We start from the raw sequence: 16,317 nt of genomic DNA on the forward strand, positions 1-16,317 counted from the left end.
TACTGGAACAACTGCTCAACATTTGGTTGCTTCATAATCTGTTATTTTTTTTTCAAATATGACTAGGATAAGTCTGTCACATCCATAAAAACATTAACTGAAATTAATATGTAAATTATGGTGCCTGTGTGAGATGCCATTTCATTAATTTCAATTCGCTGACATAATTGTGTTCTCTAAATTTATGAGTTTTGCAAATGTCACCCCACAGAGAATGCACTATTTGGTGAATATTATTTTACTAGCATAAAATCCAACAATAGTTTAGTCCACAGAAAAGAGGTAATCTGATATTTAAGTCACAAAAAATTTATATACATTTCTAAAGATGCATATTCCTTGAACTAACTGTGACAGTTTTTAAAACAATTATTTCTTTACTTTTAAACTAACATCTCTTAATGGTAAATGTCTGGAATATTAAATAATATATCTTAGAGGCTCCTGGGTGGCTCAGTCAGCTAAGCATCCTACTTCGGCTCAGGTCATGATCTCACGGTTTGTGAGTTCTAGCCCAGCGTCAGAACCTGTGCTGACAGCTCAGAGCCTGGAGCCAGCTTTGGATTCTGTGTCTCCCTCTCTCCTCCCCTCTCCCACTTACGCTCTGTCTCTCTGTCTCTCAAAAAATGAATAAATGTTAAAAATTTTTTTTAATATAGGAAAAGAAACGTTTAAAAAAATCTGTTATCTTTGTAAGTAATAAGTGTTAATATTTGGTATATTTTGTTTCAATATTCTTTCATGTAGACCCATGTTTTTTAAAAAAGTACAAAGGTAAAAGCAAGCACAATAAATACAATTTCATATTCCATTCGTCTTGTTTACTATTAATATTATAGACATTTTACCATATCAGTAAAAAATCCCAAAATGCAACTTTAAATGAATACATATTGTGATATCCATATGGGCCTACAAAAATATTTTTAATTATTTTTTACTTTTTCAGTTTTAAAAAATGTTTTTGTTTTTATAATTCCTTCATTAGTAAATATTTCAGGTATTTATTATCATTGGTTATTTAACAAAAACTCCTTGACATGTAATTACTGAATCAATGCAAATCTTAATACGTATCATCTAATTACTATCCAAACACGTTGAATTTTACATGCCCACCATGAGGATATAACTTCTCCTATTACCTGGAAACCCTGCTCACACTTGACATTACTGTTTAGCATTATATAGGTGGTAGATCAAAATAGCATCTCACCATTGATTCCTCTGCATTTATTTATTAAAGAGGTTGAACCTCTTGTGAAATTTTACTGCAGTAATAGTCTGCTGGAATTTTAAGTTAAACTATATTATGGTTTTGCCTATAACTGAATTATGAGCCACAGCATGATTTATAATTTATTATTGCTTGAAGTCCCATAGACTAAAATATCCTGTGTATAAATTATGTACAGAACTTTTTTTAAAAGTTCTATTTCATAAAATTTCTGAGGCCAAGCCAGAGTAAGCATCTTCTCTCCTTACTTCCTGTTACTTCAAGATGTATAACGATATGAAGAATATTATACTTAATAGAGTTTTATATTTTAGGTATTTTGAAACCAATTAGTTCTTCATCATTCTTCAATTAAGAATATCAATTATCCATAGGTAAGAATGAGAGTGCAAAAAAAAAAAAAAAAACTAAAAAAAGTTTAGCAAACAGTTGATAAATTTAATGAAAGTGTTTTTAATTTTCTTGAAACCACAGAAAAAATTTTTAATGAAGACAAAAGATTAGAATTAAAATCTCTTTTCACTGTATTCATCAAAGTTGCAGTAATTCCAAAATTGTCAACATGTAATCTCCCCCACGATTGTGCAAGTTTCAAAACACCTCAATTTTCAGTTATCTCCTACATAGCCTGATTCAGAAATCCTCTTAGCAGTATTCATTCCACGTTAAGAATCCTGCCTCTTGATTCTGGAAGAGCACAAGTCCAAGGGTAAAGTGCAGAGGGGGAGGAGAGCAAAAGGTGAAAAGGGGAGAAAAAGAAAGGAGCTGGGCATCATTGTTTCCTCCATTGTTAATACCACTTGAATCAAGAATGGAGGCAAAAGAAGCGCTTCCACACTATTTGCCACTCGGCTTTTGTGGGAAGTGCTCCCAACCTATTTTTTTTTTTTTTTAACAGAGAGAGGCTATTCCCTGGGAGAGAACCACTGCTTTTTACCACAGTCACAGCTACCAAACAGAAAGCACTAGATTTTATTTAAGAAGATGTTTGAGAGGGGCACCTAGCTCAGTCAGTTAAGCATCCGACTCTTGGTTTCAGCTCAGGTCATGATCTCACTGTTGCGGGATGAAGCCCCACGTCAGGCTCTGTGCTGACAGTGCAAGGCCGACTTGGGATTCTCTTTCTCCCTCTCTTTCTCTCTGCCCCTACCCTACTTGCAAGCTCTGTCACTCTCAAAATAAATAAATAAACTTAAAAAATATATGTATGAGACATAGACATAGCAACCCTATTAACTTCGGTTTTAGTACCAAAAAAACATTATGTAAAAGATATTTGGGGGATAATTGTGAGCCAAATATTAGAAAATATTACAGAATTAACGTTCTTAGGTGTGAAGAGGTAGTCACAGTTCTACAGAGGAGAATGTTTTCCTATTTTTTTTATGAGTATGACATTTCAAGTATTCATCTTCAAATGTCTGATTCCAAATTGCTCTCTTGAAAACTGAAATTAGGTAACAACATTCACAGTGTTGAAAATGAGGAAAATTACCACTCTCTTGTATATATGGAAAAAGAACTAGTATAAATATTTAAATCAGTTAATATTAACATTAAATGCAACAGCCTAAATAATAACAAATATACATAGACAACAACAAGATTATTGTCTTATTAAGTAAAGTGATTCAGAAAAGTTCTAAAGGGTGCTCCCTTGCACCTAAATTGTTAAATTTGCAATTCTTTAATCCTTCTAAATTGGCAGGGTAATGGTAAACATTATGGGTTCACAATGATGTTAGATTTTAAACATTACCTTTTTGCAATGTATTTCTTCTCCTATTTAAAAAGCCCCTCACATTTACTAGAGACGTGGTTTAAAATGATCTATTTAAATCTCAATATTCTTTGCTATTCTGGTCACAGGTGTAGTTGTTCTTCACATAGTAAGGAAAACTTGAGATGGATCACTATTTCAAACTCTTAAGTAGCCCTAAGAAAGAAAGACTCCAAAAAGAGGCATACAATATGTGACTATAGCAGGTATCATCTTCTTTCTATTAATTTATCTTGTGCTATGGAGCATTTTCTTCCTCTTTGCTTTAAGATATCTTTTTTCTCTCTCTGCAGTTGCTATTTGGAAAACACAATAAAAATAGGAATTATAATATTCAACTATCCATGCACCAAACTTATTCATGTATAATTTTTAGATGTATATTTTACTTTCTATAATTCAAGCTTCATTTTACTACCTCAAAATTCAAAACTAATTATTTTAGATGATATAGATGTAAGAACCAACAAAGACTTTTCTAACTATAGAGAAACAATATAATCAATTCAGCTACCAAAGTCAATGTAACTACGTGATGGAAAATAAAAGAAATATTTTGAGCATTCAGAAAATGCATGTAGATATGTAACGTATGACATATACAGAAACACAGAACATGAAAAAGCATCTAGCAAAAATTATCTCACATTGTAGATTGATGAATTAGAAAATTCCAACACTAGGTTTTGAAAGAGAATTGCTTATAAACCTTTGCTTCTTCAATAACCCAAAGTTATATACAAACATAGTGTATGATTTCATTGCTTACATGAAATTAGATATGTGCTACCCAAACCCTTAAATTTCAATAATTATATAAATGACAGTCTTTTATAGCTATTTATAAGGCAAATGGGCTTCTGTACAATAAGATACAGAATAAACATTGTATATCTTGGGGCACCTGGGTGGCTAGGTCAGTATAGCATCTGACTTTGGCTCAGGTCATGATCTCTCAGTTTGTGAGTTCGAGGCCCACGTCAGACTCACTGCTGTCAGCTTGGGGCCTGGAGCCCACTTCAGATTCTGTGTCTCTCTCTACCCCTTCCCTTCTGGTTTTCTCTCTCTCTCTCTCTCAAAAACAAACATTAAAAAAAATTTTTTAAATAAATAAAACATTGTATATCTTGGGTTTTGAAGAAGTAAACATCCCTTAAACTCAAGTCAGAAAACATAACGAATATAGAGAAAAGTTTAATTAAAGATACTAATTCTTAAAATCTATGTAAGAGAATATATTATCTAAATAGAATGACTCATTTAACCTGCTTTATCTGAGTTTCCACTCAACTTATAGTAAATCATGATGTAGTTTGCATAAATGTGTCATCGTAAACAAGTAATTTCTATGACTGCGTTAGCATATTCTCCACTCCCAGTGCTGTACGTATCTATCACAACTGTTCCTGCCAGATATAGTAGTTATTCATGTATCCATCTACCTCATTAGATACCTGAAGACTGAACCAAATCTTTCATGTCATCTGGTACAGAGCAAATACACAATAAAAGAATTAACAACAGCTAAATAAAAGTGGGAAAATTCAGCTCACCAGTACATTGATTCTGAATAGAAAAGTATTTTTTACTATTTTCAGAGGCATATTAGAAGCTACAAAGTAATCTTCTAGTATCTCGATGACATAAATGCTACCATCTGATCCTCTGGTTTATCCAAGATAAATGCAGAGGTAGAAATAAGAGAGCCACAAATGGCTTGTGGTCAGAAATGGAAACAGAAAAACATGTAGCATATAAGATGAAAAATTCTGAACTCTCCAGATACCTACATATTAAAAAGCTCCTATCTTCAGTATGGAAATGGGAGTTAAACTACATACATGATCACCTGTTTGGGGAGAGGAGGTATATAGTAATATATAACACACAGAAATAAGTAAGGGGATAGAGCCTTATGAAGCACAAGATCTGCTCATTTTTCCATCTTTTCATTGCTAGGCTGGAGAATATAAAAGCTAACTGCAGTAGCCCACTTCATGACCTCTCAGTCATAACAGAACTAATGAAAGTACAATGATCCAATCTTACTCGGGGAACTTGTATGATTTTTAAAAACAGCACGAATGGAACAGCTCTCTCGGAGTACTCTCCTATAAGCTCTTCAAAGTTAGTTTGAAAACTGTCAATACAGCTAGAGTTCTTTTCAACACTGCTGCAAGTTTGGAAGAAATATTAAAGAAGCTCCAAGAATTGATACAATTCAGGAAAAATAATTTAAACAATATTACCACAATTATGACATGTTACAATGAAATCTATCGCAGCTAGAAATGAATAGGACCCCAGAGAATGTTAACGAGGAATGAATTTACAGATGACTCAGTTTACTCCAGCAGGAAAGTTACAGTCCCTTCTTGTTCCTTAGTGGTACAAAAACGATTTCAGGGGCCATAGGTTCGAAAAACATTACAAAGTTTGAAGAATATAAAAAATCAGTTATAAGGAAAAATAAGGTTTTAGATTTTATAAGCCCCAGGAAGCAAGGCTTACATTTAGTTACATAAATTAGAGGTGTGTTACATCTCAGAGTAGGTAACAGCTGGATACTGTGCAGAATAAATGTGCATGCCAATGGGTGGGATGTTCGTAATGCTGAAGGGCAAGAGAGAGATGTATAGCTTGGGAAGTGATGTGGATAATTACTTGTCATTAAACAGCAGAGTAATTGCTTCAGCAAATTCCCATGTAACTATTCCACATGAAACTTCAACGTGCCCTTGGACTACTAAACATCCATAGTTGTCTCAAACAATCTTAGCAAAAAGACAGCAGTCAATGATGCATCACACTTAAAAAGAAGATCATTGTTTTATAATTTAGTCTCACAAAACACATTAGGGACTCTAAACATTAATAACAGAAAGACAAAAACTCATTGATTTTTACATTAGTAAGACCTTGGTAAGACCTCAGAATCCACTTTTTTTTTTTCTAACATGCTCAGTCTATGTGTTTGATAAAGTCTATGGTGTATAAGTTTAGTTAAAATATCTTCTTCCTGTTTGGAAGGTTTTCATGTATATTCAATATCCGAGTTTCATAATAAGCAAAACTAAGAAACACTTAAGTTGCTACAGGATATTGGGTGGTATCGATGGATAGAGAAGATTCTGAGTAGCCGAAGCAGAGGCAATGGTTTAAATCTCAAAGTCCCAACATATTCTGGTGAGGAGGAGGACGAGGAGGCGGAGGAGAAGAAGGAAAAGAAGAAGAGAAGGAAGAGGAGGAGGAAGAGAAGGAGGAAGAGGAAGAAGAAGAGGAGGAGGAAGAACAAGTAAAACTACACAAACTCATGACTCCAACATAACTAGAAGATAAGAACCTCTCAACCTCAAATCACTCTTAAGTACAAAACTAAACATTAAATCCCAGCAAGCTCTCAGTGGTGCTCCAGCCATCAAGCTCATGGGGACCAAGAGCAGTTCAGGAGAAATTACACTGAAAGAAAGAAGAGGAGAGCTAATGGCAGGCCTAAATGTCTTAAAATCACTGCTAGAAAGTTGGTCCTCTGCACAAAAATACTGCAAAGTCAGCAGTTAGATAAGAGCCTGCCAAGAAAAAGGACATGACAAGGCAATGTCGGAAAAGTCTCATGTTGGAGCAAGAGAGTTAAAACAGAAAGAGAGGTTTCCTTGGAAACTGTACATAGAAAGATAAAGAAGCATGGTGGGAGGGGGGAGGGGGGTATTTAGAATCCCAGAAGACAAAAGCAAATTTAAAACTTAAGAGACGTATCACTCAGGAAACAAACAATATTTTGCCTACAGTGACAAAAGAGGGTGGCTCTTGAACTAGTAATGTCAGAACCGTCCCAACTCACTGAAAAGAACCCAACAGAAAAGCAACTATCAAAAGAAAATTCAAATTGAGACCCCAAACAATTCAACTGATGAGAATTTCACCCCTCTCCACAAGTTGGCAAGACAGACTGAAACTTTAACATAACATTCACAGCGTAAATAAATACCACAGGCCAAGCTTTAGGTAGATTAAACAAAAATTGAAAACGAGGGAAAAAAATGCATGACAAGAAAAAAGGAGGAGATAAAACAAGGGTTAACTGAATTCACAAAAAAAATGGAAGAAGAATACAAAATCATACCACAAGTGGAAACTAAATTGCAAAATGCTAAAAGGAAAATAGATTTGAATGAAAATACAAAAGAGGTATCGGAAAAACAAGAGAAAAGTAAATAAAATGAAATAGAGAAAAAAGTAAGACGGATCAGAGAGAAAGGGACTGAAATGTAAAACAGGCAAAAGAAAACCCAAAGAATGTATAAATGGAGTTCCCAAAGGATATTTTTGTACAATGGGATAGCATTAATAGTTGATACTCCAATTCAAGGTTTTCAAAAATGAAAGACCTGAATCTACACACTGAAAGGGCCCACTGGACACCAGCGGGAAAGGACCTGCAAATGATCAATTCAGAAATATATCCGAGTAAAAATTAGTGCACATTAAAGATAAAGGAAAAATTCTCAGGGTCTCCAGGAAAAAAATTCAAATAATGTACAAAAGAAAAAGAATTAGACTGGCAACAGATTTATCAGAAACAAGATATGAAATAACATACCACTGGAGCAGCATTTTCATAAATCTCCAGGAAACAAGGGAAACCCTAGGATGGATATCCAGCCAAGCTGCCTTTGAGTATTAACGCTATTAAAAACAGTTTTGAACATGTAAGAACTCAAAAAATTCTCTGTCTACAGGTCCTTGAAGAATATATTAGAAGACGAACTTAATCCAACTAATTAGTGATTAGGAAAGTTAAGCAAAAAACTAAGTGTACATGTATATCTTCATTTGTAGATGTAAGATATAAAGACAATTAAGCATGGGGATACAATATGTTTTATGTTCTATGTGATACATTATGATCTGAATGTTCTCACAAAGTATAAATAATGATGATAAAACAATGGGGTAAGGAGGAAAACCATCAGGTAGAAAGTATACTGTTAACAATTACCAAACCAGATATCAAATGGATAAAGTTTAAAATTGGGAATAAAGGCATTAATAAGGCATAAGTTCAATGCGACTACTAAAACAAAAATAAAACCTTCTAAGAAAATTCAAAGAAATTAGAAAAAAATAAAAAACTCTTACAGGAAAAAGAAACCCAGCAAATAAACCATAACATGTATAATAATTATCATATGAAATAACATGATGGAATTAAGACCAAATACAGCAGTCTTTTTACTAACTCTGAGTGCACTTAAACTATTTAAAGGAAAAGACTTTTTAGTGTGGCTCATAAAACGGAACCTAACTATGCATTATAAACAAGGTAGATACTTAAAAGAAAATGAGTCAACAAACCCAAATATAAAGGGATAAGCAAAAACATATCAGGAAAATTGAAACAATAGGTGAGCAGGGATAGTAACACAGATATCAAACAAAACAGAATGCAAAACAGAAACCATTAAATGTAAAAAAAGAGGGACAGTTTTTAATCTTTAAAGCCAAAACTACAATGAAGATATAATAAATATAAATATCCGTGTAGCAAATAGCACAGCATTCGTCTTTGTAAAGCAAAAGTTCAGAGATATCAGGACACACAGAAAAAGCAAACTATTAATAGGAGTCAGTACAAGACAGATCAAGTAAACAAAAAAAAAAAAAAAAAAAAAAAAAGAAAGTAAAAAAAAAAAAATTTTAAGCCTAAACATGGAATTAATAAGGTAGATTTTAGGGATGTATATTAAACTTTATATACTGAAAATTGAATATAAACCATCTTCTCAAATGTATATGAAGCATCACAAAAATTAATCCCATTTTAGTTCACAAGGAAAATATCAGTACGTTCTACAAAACAAAAATATTAGAAAGCAATACTTTCTGATCTCAATGAAATAAAACTAGAAATGATTTAATCATTTTTGTAAAAGCCCCTTCTACTTGGATTAAAAAAAAATATTTGTTTTAAGCAACTCTTGGATGAAAATGTGAATACAAACTGAAAGAAAAAAATACCTTTAAAAATACTAAAATTTTGAAAGCACTGATCAGAGAGAAATTCAGAGCTTTAAACATTTCTATCAATAAAGTTCAAAGAACAAATATATAAAGGGGTGCCTGGGTGGCTCAGTCGGTTAAGCATCCAACTTTTCGGCTCAGGTCATGATCTCGCAGGTTATGAGTTCTACCGCCACGTAGAGCTCTGTGCAGACAGCTTGGTGCCTGGAGCCTGCTTCAGATTCTATGTCTCCCCCTCTCTCTCTGCCCCTCCCCGACTCACAGTCTGTCCCTCTCTGTCTCTCAAAAATAAAAAAATAATTAAATATATATATATATATATGAATCACTGTCAAAGCCAAGCAAGGACAGCTCCAGACCTTCTCATACTTCCCATCTCTTTCTTCTTCTATCCCAGCTCTGATTCAGTCAGAAAAGGTGCCCCATTTTTCAGGACTCATGTGCACCCAGACAGTCCAGGCTAATCTTCCCACCCCTACGTTGATAACCTAAATCATGTCTGCCAAATCCCTTTTGGTCTACAAAATAATATATTCAAAGGTTCTGTGGATTAGGGCATGGACATCTGTGAGAGGGGTGGGGAGCATTATTTTGCCAACCTGAGTAACATATACATTTTCTTTTATCCAGCAATTGCACACACACATACAACTTGCACACTATTAAAAGTGAGGTAAGAGAGAAAACAAATTCATACATATATACATACATATATTTGTACATATATAAAAATTAAACTCCCAACTCAGAAAGGTATTCAAAATAGAAACTAACTTGAAAAACATGGTGTTTCATACACACATGACTACAGAAAGACAGTACCCAGGTATGCCGCAAGTTCTCACTGCTTCTTTTCTACTTGGTCCTGACACTGCACAAGAGCTCCTGGAAATGGAGCTCCCTGCAGATACACGGAACCAACTGCCCCAGTGACCGAGATACCAGACTACGAAATGTAACTTCTTTTTTAATTTTTCACTTTTACTTTCTTCGTGCCATTTCTCTTGACTTTTATTTATTCCATTTCCTATCATGTCTCACTACACAGAAAGAAAGAGAAAGGTAGCTCAGTTTTAGGTCAGATCAGTCTGGTAACAAGAGAAATCAAAAGTTCGAAACACACCTATTCCTTCTTCAGTCCCATCACTCTTGCATAATTAATCAAAGCCCTGACAAGCAGCTTTCATGGGCTTTTGACCCTGAGACAAGAGCAAGTTACAGGCCAAGTGCCATGAGCTCAGCAGAGATTCATACTTCCGGATGCTCTTCTGAAATCTAAACTTTAACACGGGCACAGCAGAAGGGGAGACAGAAATGGCATTCTTACAGAAGAGATAGAAACTAAAGCTTTATTTAAGCTTCCTTCACTCTTCTTAATGGATAACTTAGATATTTAAAACTATATTTGATGAAACGATGCCCACCTTTATGTAAGGTTAATTTTGAGGATGAATACCAAATTTTAAGCCTGAAGAGTTCTAAAAACTCAACTGTACAACACTAAAGGTAAAATGTCTACAGAGTGGAAATATAACAAAGCTGAATGGTGAATGGATGAGAAGAAAACATTTATACCACATGCAACAGAGGAAAGGTTAGTTATAGTATATAACTATTACATAGTATATAGTATTATAAAAAACAACTCTGAGGAAAGATAGGTAAAACATTCAATTAACAGAAGAAATAAAAATAAACCTAAGAACTTGAAAAGATGTCAAACATCACTAATAAATTAAGAGATGCAAATAAAAATCAGGATATTCTTCCCATGAAATTACAAATTTAATAGCTTTATAACATCCGGTTATGTGAGAATATGGGGAAATTGCCATTCTCATACAATATTGGTGGGAACATAAAAAGGTGCAATTTTATTGGAGAACAACATTGTCAGTACCTATCAAAATCTAAAATTTACATGCCATACTATTTCCATCTCCAGTCATCTATTCTTGAGACACAATTACAAAGAGACACAATTTTAATTGTGAATTCTTTTAAAAAGGTGTGTAATGATATGAAAAATTTACACAAAAATAAAGGCCTGGAAGGATACACACCACATGGATGATGGTATCGACAGGGTGGGAACTGTGAATGACTAAAATGAGTAAAGAGGTACTTGCGCATTGTAACTCAGTATGTCCTTACCTAATTTTGAATTTTTACGTAAGAACGTTTTCAAGCATACTTGTATAATCTCATCTTAATAAGTTATTTTTAATGTGACAAGGAGATAAAAAATTGGAGACAGCATGTGCCTAAGATGTTTTAGATACTTTTAGTCATGATGGCCCTTCTCAACCTACCCTTTAGTCTCAGCAATATTTTTATGGCTTTTCAATTTTTATCTATTTTTTATTTTGGTGGAATCCATAGATTCCTCGATCATATCTTCCAGCTCAAAAATTCTAACAGTGTATTTTCTAGATTTTTATCCTGTCTGTAGTTATGCTTTACTGTCAGTGACAACATTTTTCAATTCTACAGTTTCAGATTAGTTCCTTTTTGTATCCATACATTCATAGTTGCTTCTACCTGTTTTGTGGTTACATAATCTCTTGCTCTAATTCAATGAAAGTAATTTTTCACTTATCTCCATGAAAATAAAAATCAAATACACGTGTTTTAAAGCTTTTATCAAACCCTTCCATTAAACTAATTTTTTATAAAAAGCCAATTTGTGTTCACATTATTAATCAAGTTTTCTTTCTCAACGCAGATTTCTTCATGTTTTTTTATACCGTTTACAGTGGGTAAGACAAAGTGACCCAACAAAAACTAGCACGATGAGGTAGACAAAATAAATGAGAATAGTACCAAAAACAGGTTAGCACACATCATACATATTTAATATTAGTTGTTCAAATCTTGTTTCAACTCCATCTTTAAATTTTAGTCAAGTTACTTAAAAGCAAGCCTACATTGCTATTATTTAAATTTGAATATTTGGTCTTCAGGAATATTGCAGTACTCTCTTGGTTCAGTAACATTTTTATATTAGGATTAAAATTCTTTTTTTTTTTTTTTTTTTTTTTTTTTTTTTTTTCAACGTTTATTTTATTTTTGGGACAGAGAGAGACAGAGCATGAACGGGGGAGGGACAGAGAGAGAGGGAGACACAGAATCGGAAACAGGCTCCAGGCTCCGAGCCATCAGCCCAGAGCCCGACGCGGGGCTCGAACTCACGGACTGTGAGATCGTGACCTGGCTGAAGTCGGACGCTTAACCGACTGCGCCACCCAGGTGCCCCAGGATTAAAATTCTAACTGATGCCACAAGGATCAGCAGTTATCAGTTAAATGAAAATGCCATATTTTTTAAAGCAAGCAATCATAAAAAGTAATACATTATATTTAAAAATTTACTTTAACTTAGAAACATAAATAAATCCCGATTTGCCAGTCTTTTGAAGTTATTTGAAGATACGAAACAATTATTTAGGAATGGCAATAACAGTAATTAGTGTAATCATCCCTTACCAATTGTTTTTTTTTTTTTTTCTATTTCCCATGGCTCCTAGCACATGCTTTGTAATAAAAGTATTAAATAAATTATTTGGATGGATGGGCAGAACAACAAGTATATAAATGGGAATGAATCAACCATTTAGCTCAAAGAACCAAGTCTGACTTCAAATTAGTCAAACCTAGAGTGCCTTAGTTACCCAAAGTACCATACATCTAGGGTCAGCGTTTCATTTTTTTTTTAAACAATATCAGCAGGAGTATGAACAACAACACCAACAAACATCCACTACAAATCTGCTGTGCGAAGGACTCTGTAAGTTTCATCAGAAACACACAAAAAAACAAGCCAGACTGCCTCTACACATAATCCAGGTATAGACTTAAGACACACATAAAAGGACATATTACAATTTGAGGTATCTATGCTAAGTAGCAAGGAAGTGAGAAAGAGAACAAGGTGAGACAAAGAAACAAGACAAGCACAGTACAAGCACTTCAAGGAGGCGGGAAGGGAAGGGAAGGGAAGGGAAGGGAAGGGAAGGGAAGGGAAGGGAAGGGAAGGGAAGGGAAGGGAAGGGAAGGGCCTCCTTGAAGTGCTTGTACTGTGCTTGTCTTGTTTCTTTGTCTCACCTTGTTCTCTTTCTCACTTCCTTGCTACTTAGCATAGATACCTCAAATTGTAATATGTCCTTTTATGTGTGTCTTAAGTCTATACCTGGATTATGTGTAGAGGCAGTCTTGCTTAGAAACAAGACAAGCACAGTACAAGCACTTCAAGGAGGCGGGAAGGGAAGGGAAGGGAAGGGAAGGGAAGGGAAGGGAAGGGAAGGGGGGAGGGGAGGAAAGGTTCTGCAGTCCAGGACATCATGGCAGAGATGTTGATCTGTGGGCAATGATGAAGTCCGTGTACAAGAGGGGGTATGGGGGAAAGGTGGGTGGAAGTTGTGCATGGTCAAAGAAAGACACAGACTGTAGAAGGAAACAAACGCTTTTCTTTCTTCTTAGCATAACCTTGTTGTGCTGTAACTGTAAATATTTTAGATGAAAATCTAGGACTAAAGGTCAACCATTCACCCCATCCTCATCATTCTACCCACAGCAAACTGTTATCAGCCATAAACAGAGACTAGGTGTTCTGAGCAATCAACTACTTTGGTAAAACAAGACTTAACAGATATAACAGTAATCTAACAATCAGAATAAAATAACTACACTTAATGGTAAAAGTTGACTAACATAACTTAAACTGTCTTCGATAACTTAGAAGCCATTTAAGACCTTACAGCATCCATGAAGGGGAAAAAAAAATCGCTGTTATTTACTGAGCACCACTGTATGCCAAGTACTGCAGTGTAAGCTTCTCATTATCACCTCACTTAGTATTTACTATGTACTCTTATGAAGTATTACTTTTGTTTTATGGATAAAACAAAATCCAGGTGTCTAATATTCCTTACTCACTCGTGACAGAAATAGCACTAGGTCTGATTCCACAGTCTTGTCCCTTCACCGTAATATTGTATGTGTATGTGTTTTAAAAAGAGTTACAGTTGGCAACAAGCTTTCCTAAAAATCAATCAATGAGACTATTTACCTTGAGTCTCAAAAATATTGTCCCAGAAGTCACTGACTACCTCTTTTTTTTTCTTTTTCTTTTCTCTTTTTCCTTTCTTCTTTTTTTTTTTTAATCATAGTACACTACGGGTGAGTTCCTCTGGATTTTATTTGTATAAACGATTCTTCCTTCAAACTAAATTACTTTAAAAACACTTACCACAAAGGAAATTGCTAACACAATCATTATCTACCTCAGTACAAACTAATGTTATTATCTCCAGGAAACAGAAGCAACTGAATTACATAATAGAAATATTAGTTTAAAAGGTCACTGGATGTCAGAATGTATCATTTTACAGAAGTCTCAGGAGACACCATTCATCAGAAATTATAATGCCTAGAACACCAAGTTCAATGCCATGATTTAGCAGATCTTGCTCTTCCTTGGTTCATTTAGCACCAGTTATGAAACTCTGGCAAGTGGAGTATAGTTATTCTCTCTCTGAAATATTTCCTTCCACATGCAAGGCAAAAGAAAGAAAACCAGGGAGGTCTATTTGAACAATGCTTTATTAAAAACACATCTAATATCCCACATTAATATACAGAACGTACACACAAAAATTAGCTCTGAAAGAGATGAGCTTAGTCCCACGCCCGCACTTAAAAGATAAAGAAACAAAGACTCAATAAAGTCAAAAGTTTACCCAAAGTTATAGAAATAATGATTGAAAGAACCAGAAGTCAAGAGTGGTAATCAAATTACACCATCACTCTCAACTAGATTAAAGTAAAACTGAACATGAAATAAACAAAGATATGAAGTGATGCTTTCTTTCCCAAACTCACTTACAAACTTCAACTCAACTTTTGCATCTGGACCTACATTGGATTAGTAAAGGAATTTGATGAAAACTGAGTAATTAGCCCCTGCAATACATTAAAATACTTTCCAAACACTGTGTAAATACTTAAGGTAGTAACTGGGGCTGAAATAGCATTCTCAAACCATATTACACAAGATGCCTATGTTTTAAAACACACGGTGAGAAACACATTTAGCCTCTAAATGCTAATTTGGGATTAGAAGCCAATTATAATTGCCACAGAGATATCAATCCTATGTTCACCACTAATACTACTCTTCCGTATACAAAATTCTTTAGATACAATTCATTGCCTGCAATATGTTACACATAATCAAGAAATAATAGTACAGAAGAAAGGAAAAAATTTTGGATGTCAAATGAACTAAAACTCTGCAAGTTTTTCAAGATTTCAAGTCTATGAGTCACTTTTCATAGTATACAAAGAACAAGAAAACCCATCACTATTGGAAATGCTGGGACTAAAAGAAAACTAAAAAAGACATTATTCTAGTTGTTTTTAAAAATAAATTAATTACAGTGCTCGCTTCGGCAGCACATAGACTAAAATTGGAACAATGCAGAGAAGATTAGCATGGTCCCTGCGCAAGGATGACACACAAATTTGTGAAGTGTTCCATATTTGTTTTAATGCTTTTTTAAATGTTTATTTAACTTTGAGAGAGACAGACATAAACAGAGCACGACCTGGAAAGGGCAGAGAGAAAGGCAGACACAGAATTTGAAGCAGGCTCCAGGCTCTGAGCTGTCAGCACAGCTGACAAACAAATTAATTAATTAATTATATACATTTACATTTCTCAAAATTTAAAACCGGGCATGTTTTCAGCCATATGATCCCTATTTCATCAAAATACATCCTTCATGTTCACCACATTATAAAATATGAATATAATACAAACATTTTAGAAAAATCTTTAGATTCACCTCCTAGATCTGAATATATATATCCTCTATCTCCCTGCAAATCCACTCCTAGGTTGATATCTAAGAGATATTCATACATATACAGAAAAATTTAAAGAATATTTGTAGCAGAAAAAATAACCTAACAACCTAAATGTCTGTTGACAGCAGAATGAAATCTAAATTGTGGAATCATCTGACTCCAGAGCAATAAAACTGAACTTCAGCTACACACACACAGGATGAACTTCATCTAAAGAATACTGAGTGAAAGGGGTGCCTGGATGGTTCAATCGGTTAAGCATCTGACTTCAGCTCAGGTTGTGATCTCCCGGCTTGTGAGTTCAAGCCCCATGTCAGGCTCTGTGCTGACAGAGAGAGAAGTCTTCCTCTCTCTCTGCCCCTCACCCGCTCACGTTCTCTCTCTCTCAAAAATAAGTGAACATTAAAAAAAAA

The 16,317-nt window shown here is 34.4% G+C and overlaps 1 protein-coding gene and 1 non-coding gene across 12 annotated transcripts in view; one reads left to right on the top strand and one right to left on the bottom strand.

Moving 5' to 3' along the window:
* IMMP2L (inner mitochondrial membrane peptidase subunit 2) overlaps positions 1-16,317 on the bottom strand; it is an 886,893-nt gene that overhangs the window by 661,088 nt on the left and 209,488 nt on the right. The window lies entirely within an intron of this gene.
* Positions 15,475-15,581, top strand: LOC132679911 (U6 spliceosomal RNA). The gene has a single exon (XR_009610397.1). It is a non-coding gene; the product is annotated as a U6 spliceosomal RNA (small nuclear RNA).

This window comes from Panthera onca, chromosome A2 (assembly GCF_046562875.1).
Source record: "Panthera onca isolate mPanOnc1 chromosome A2, mPanOnc1 haplotype 2, whole genome shotgun sequence".
NCBI classification, from domain to species: domain Eukaryota; kingdom Metazoa; phylum Chordata; class Mammalia; order Carnivora; family Felidae; genus Panthera; species Panthera onca.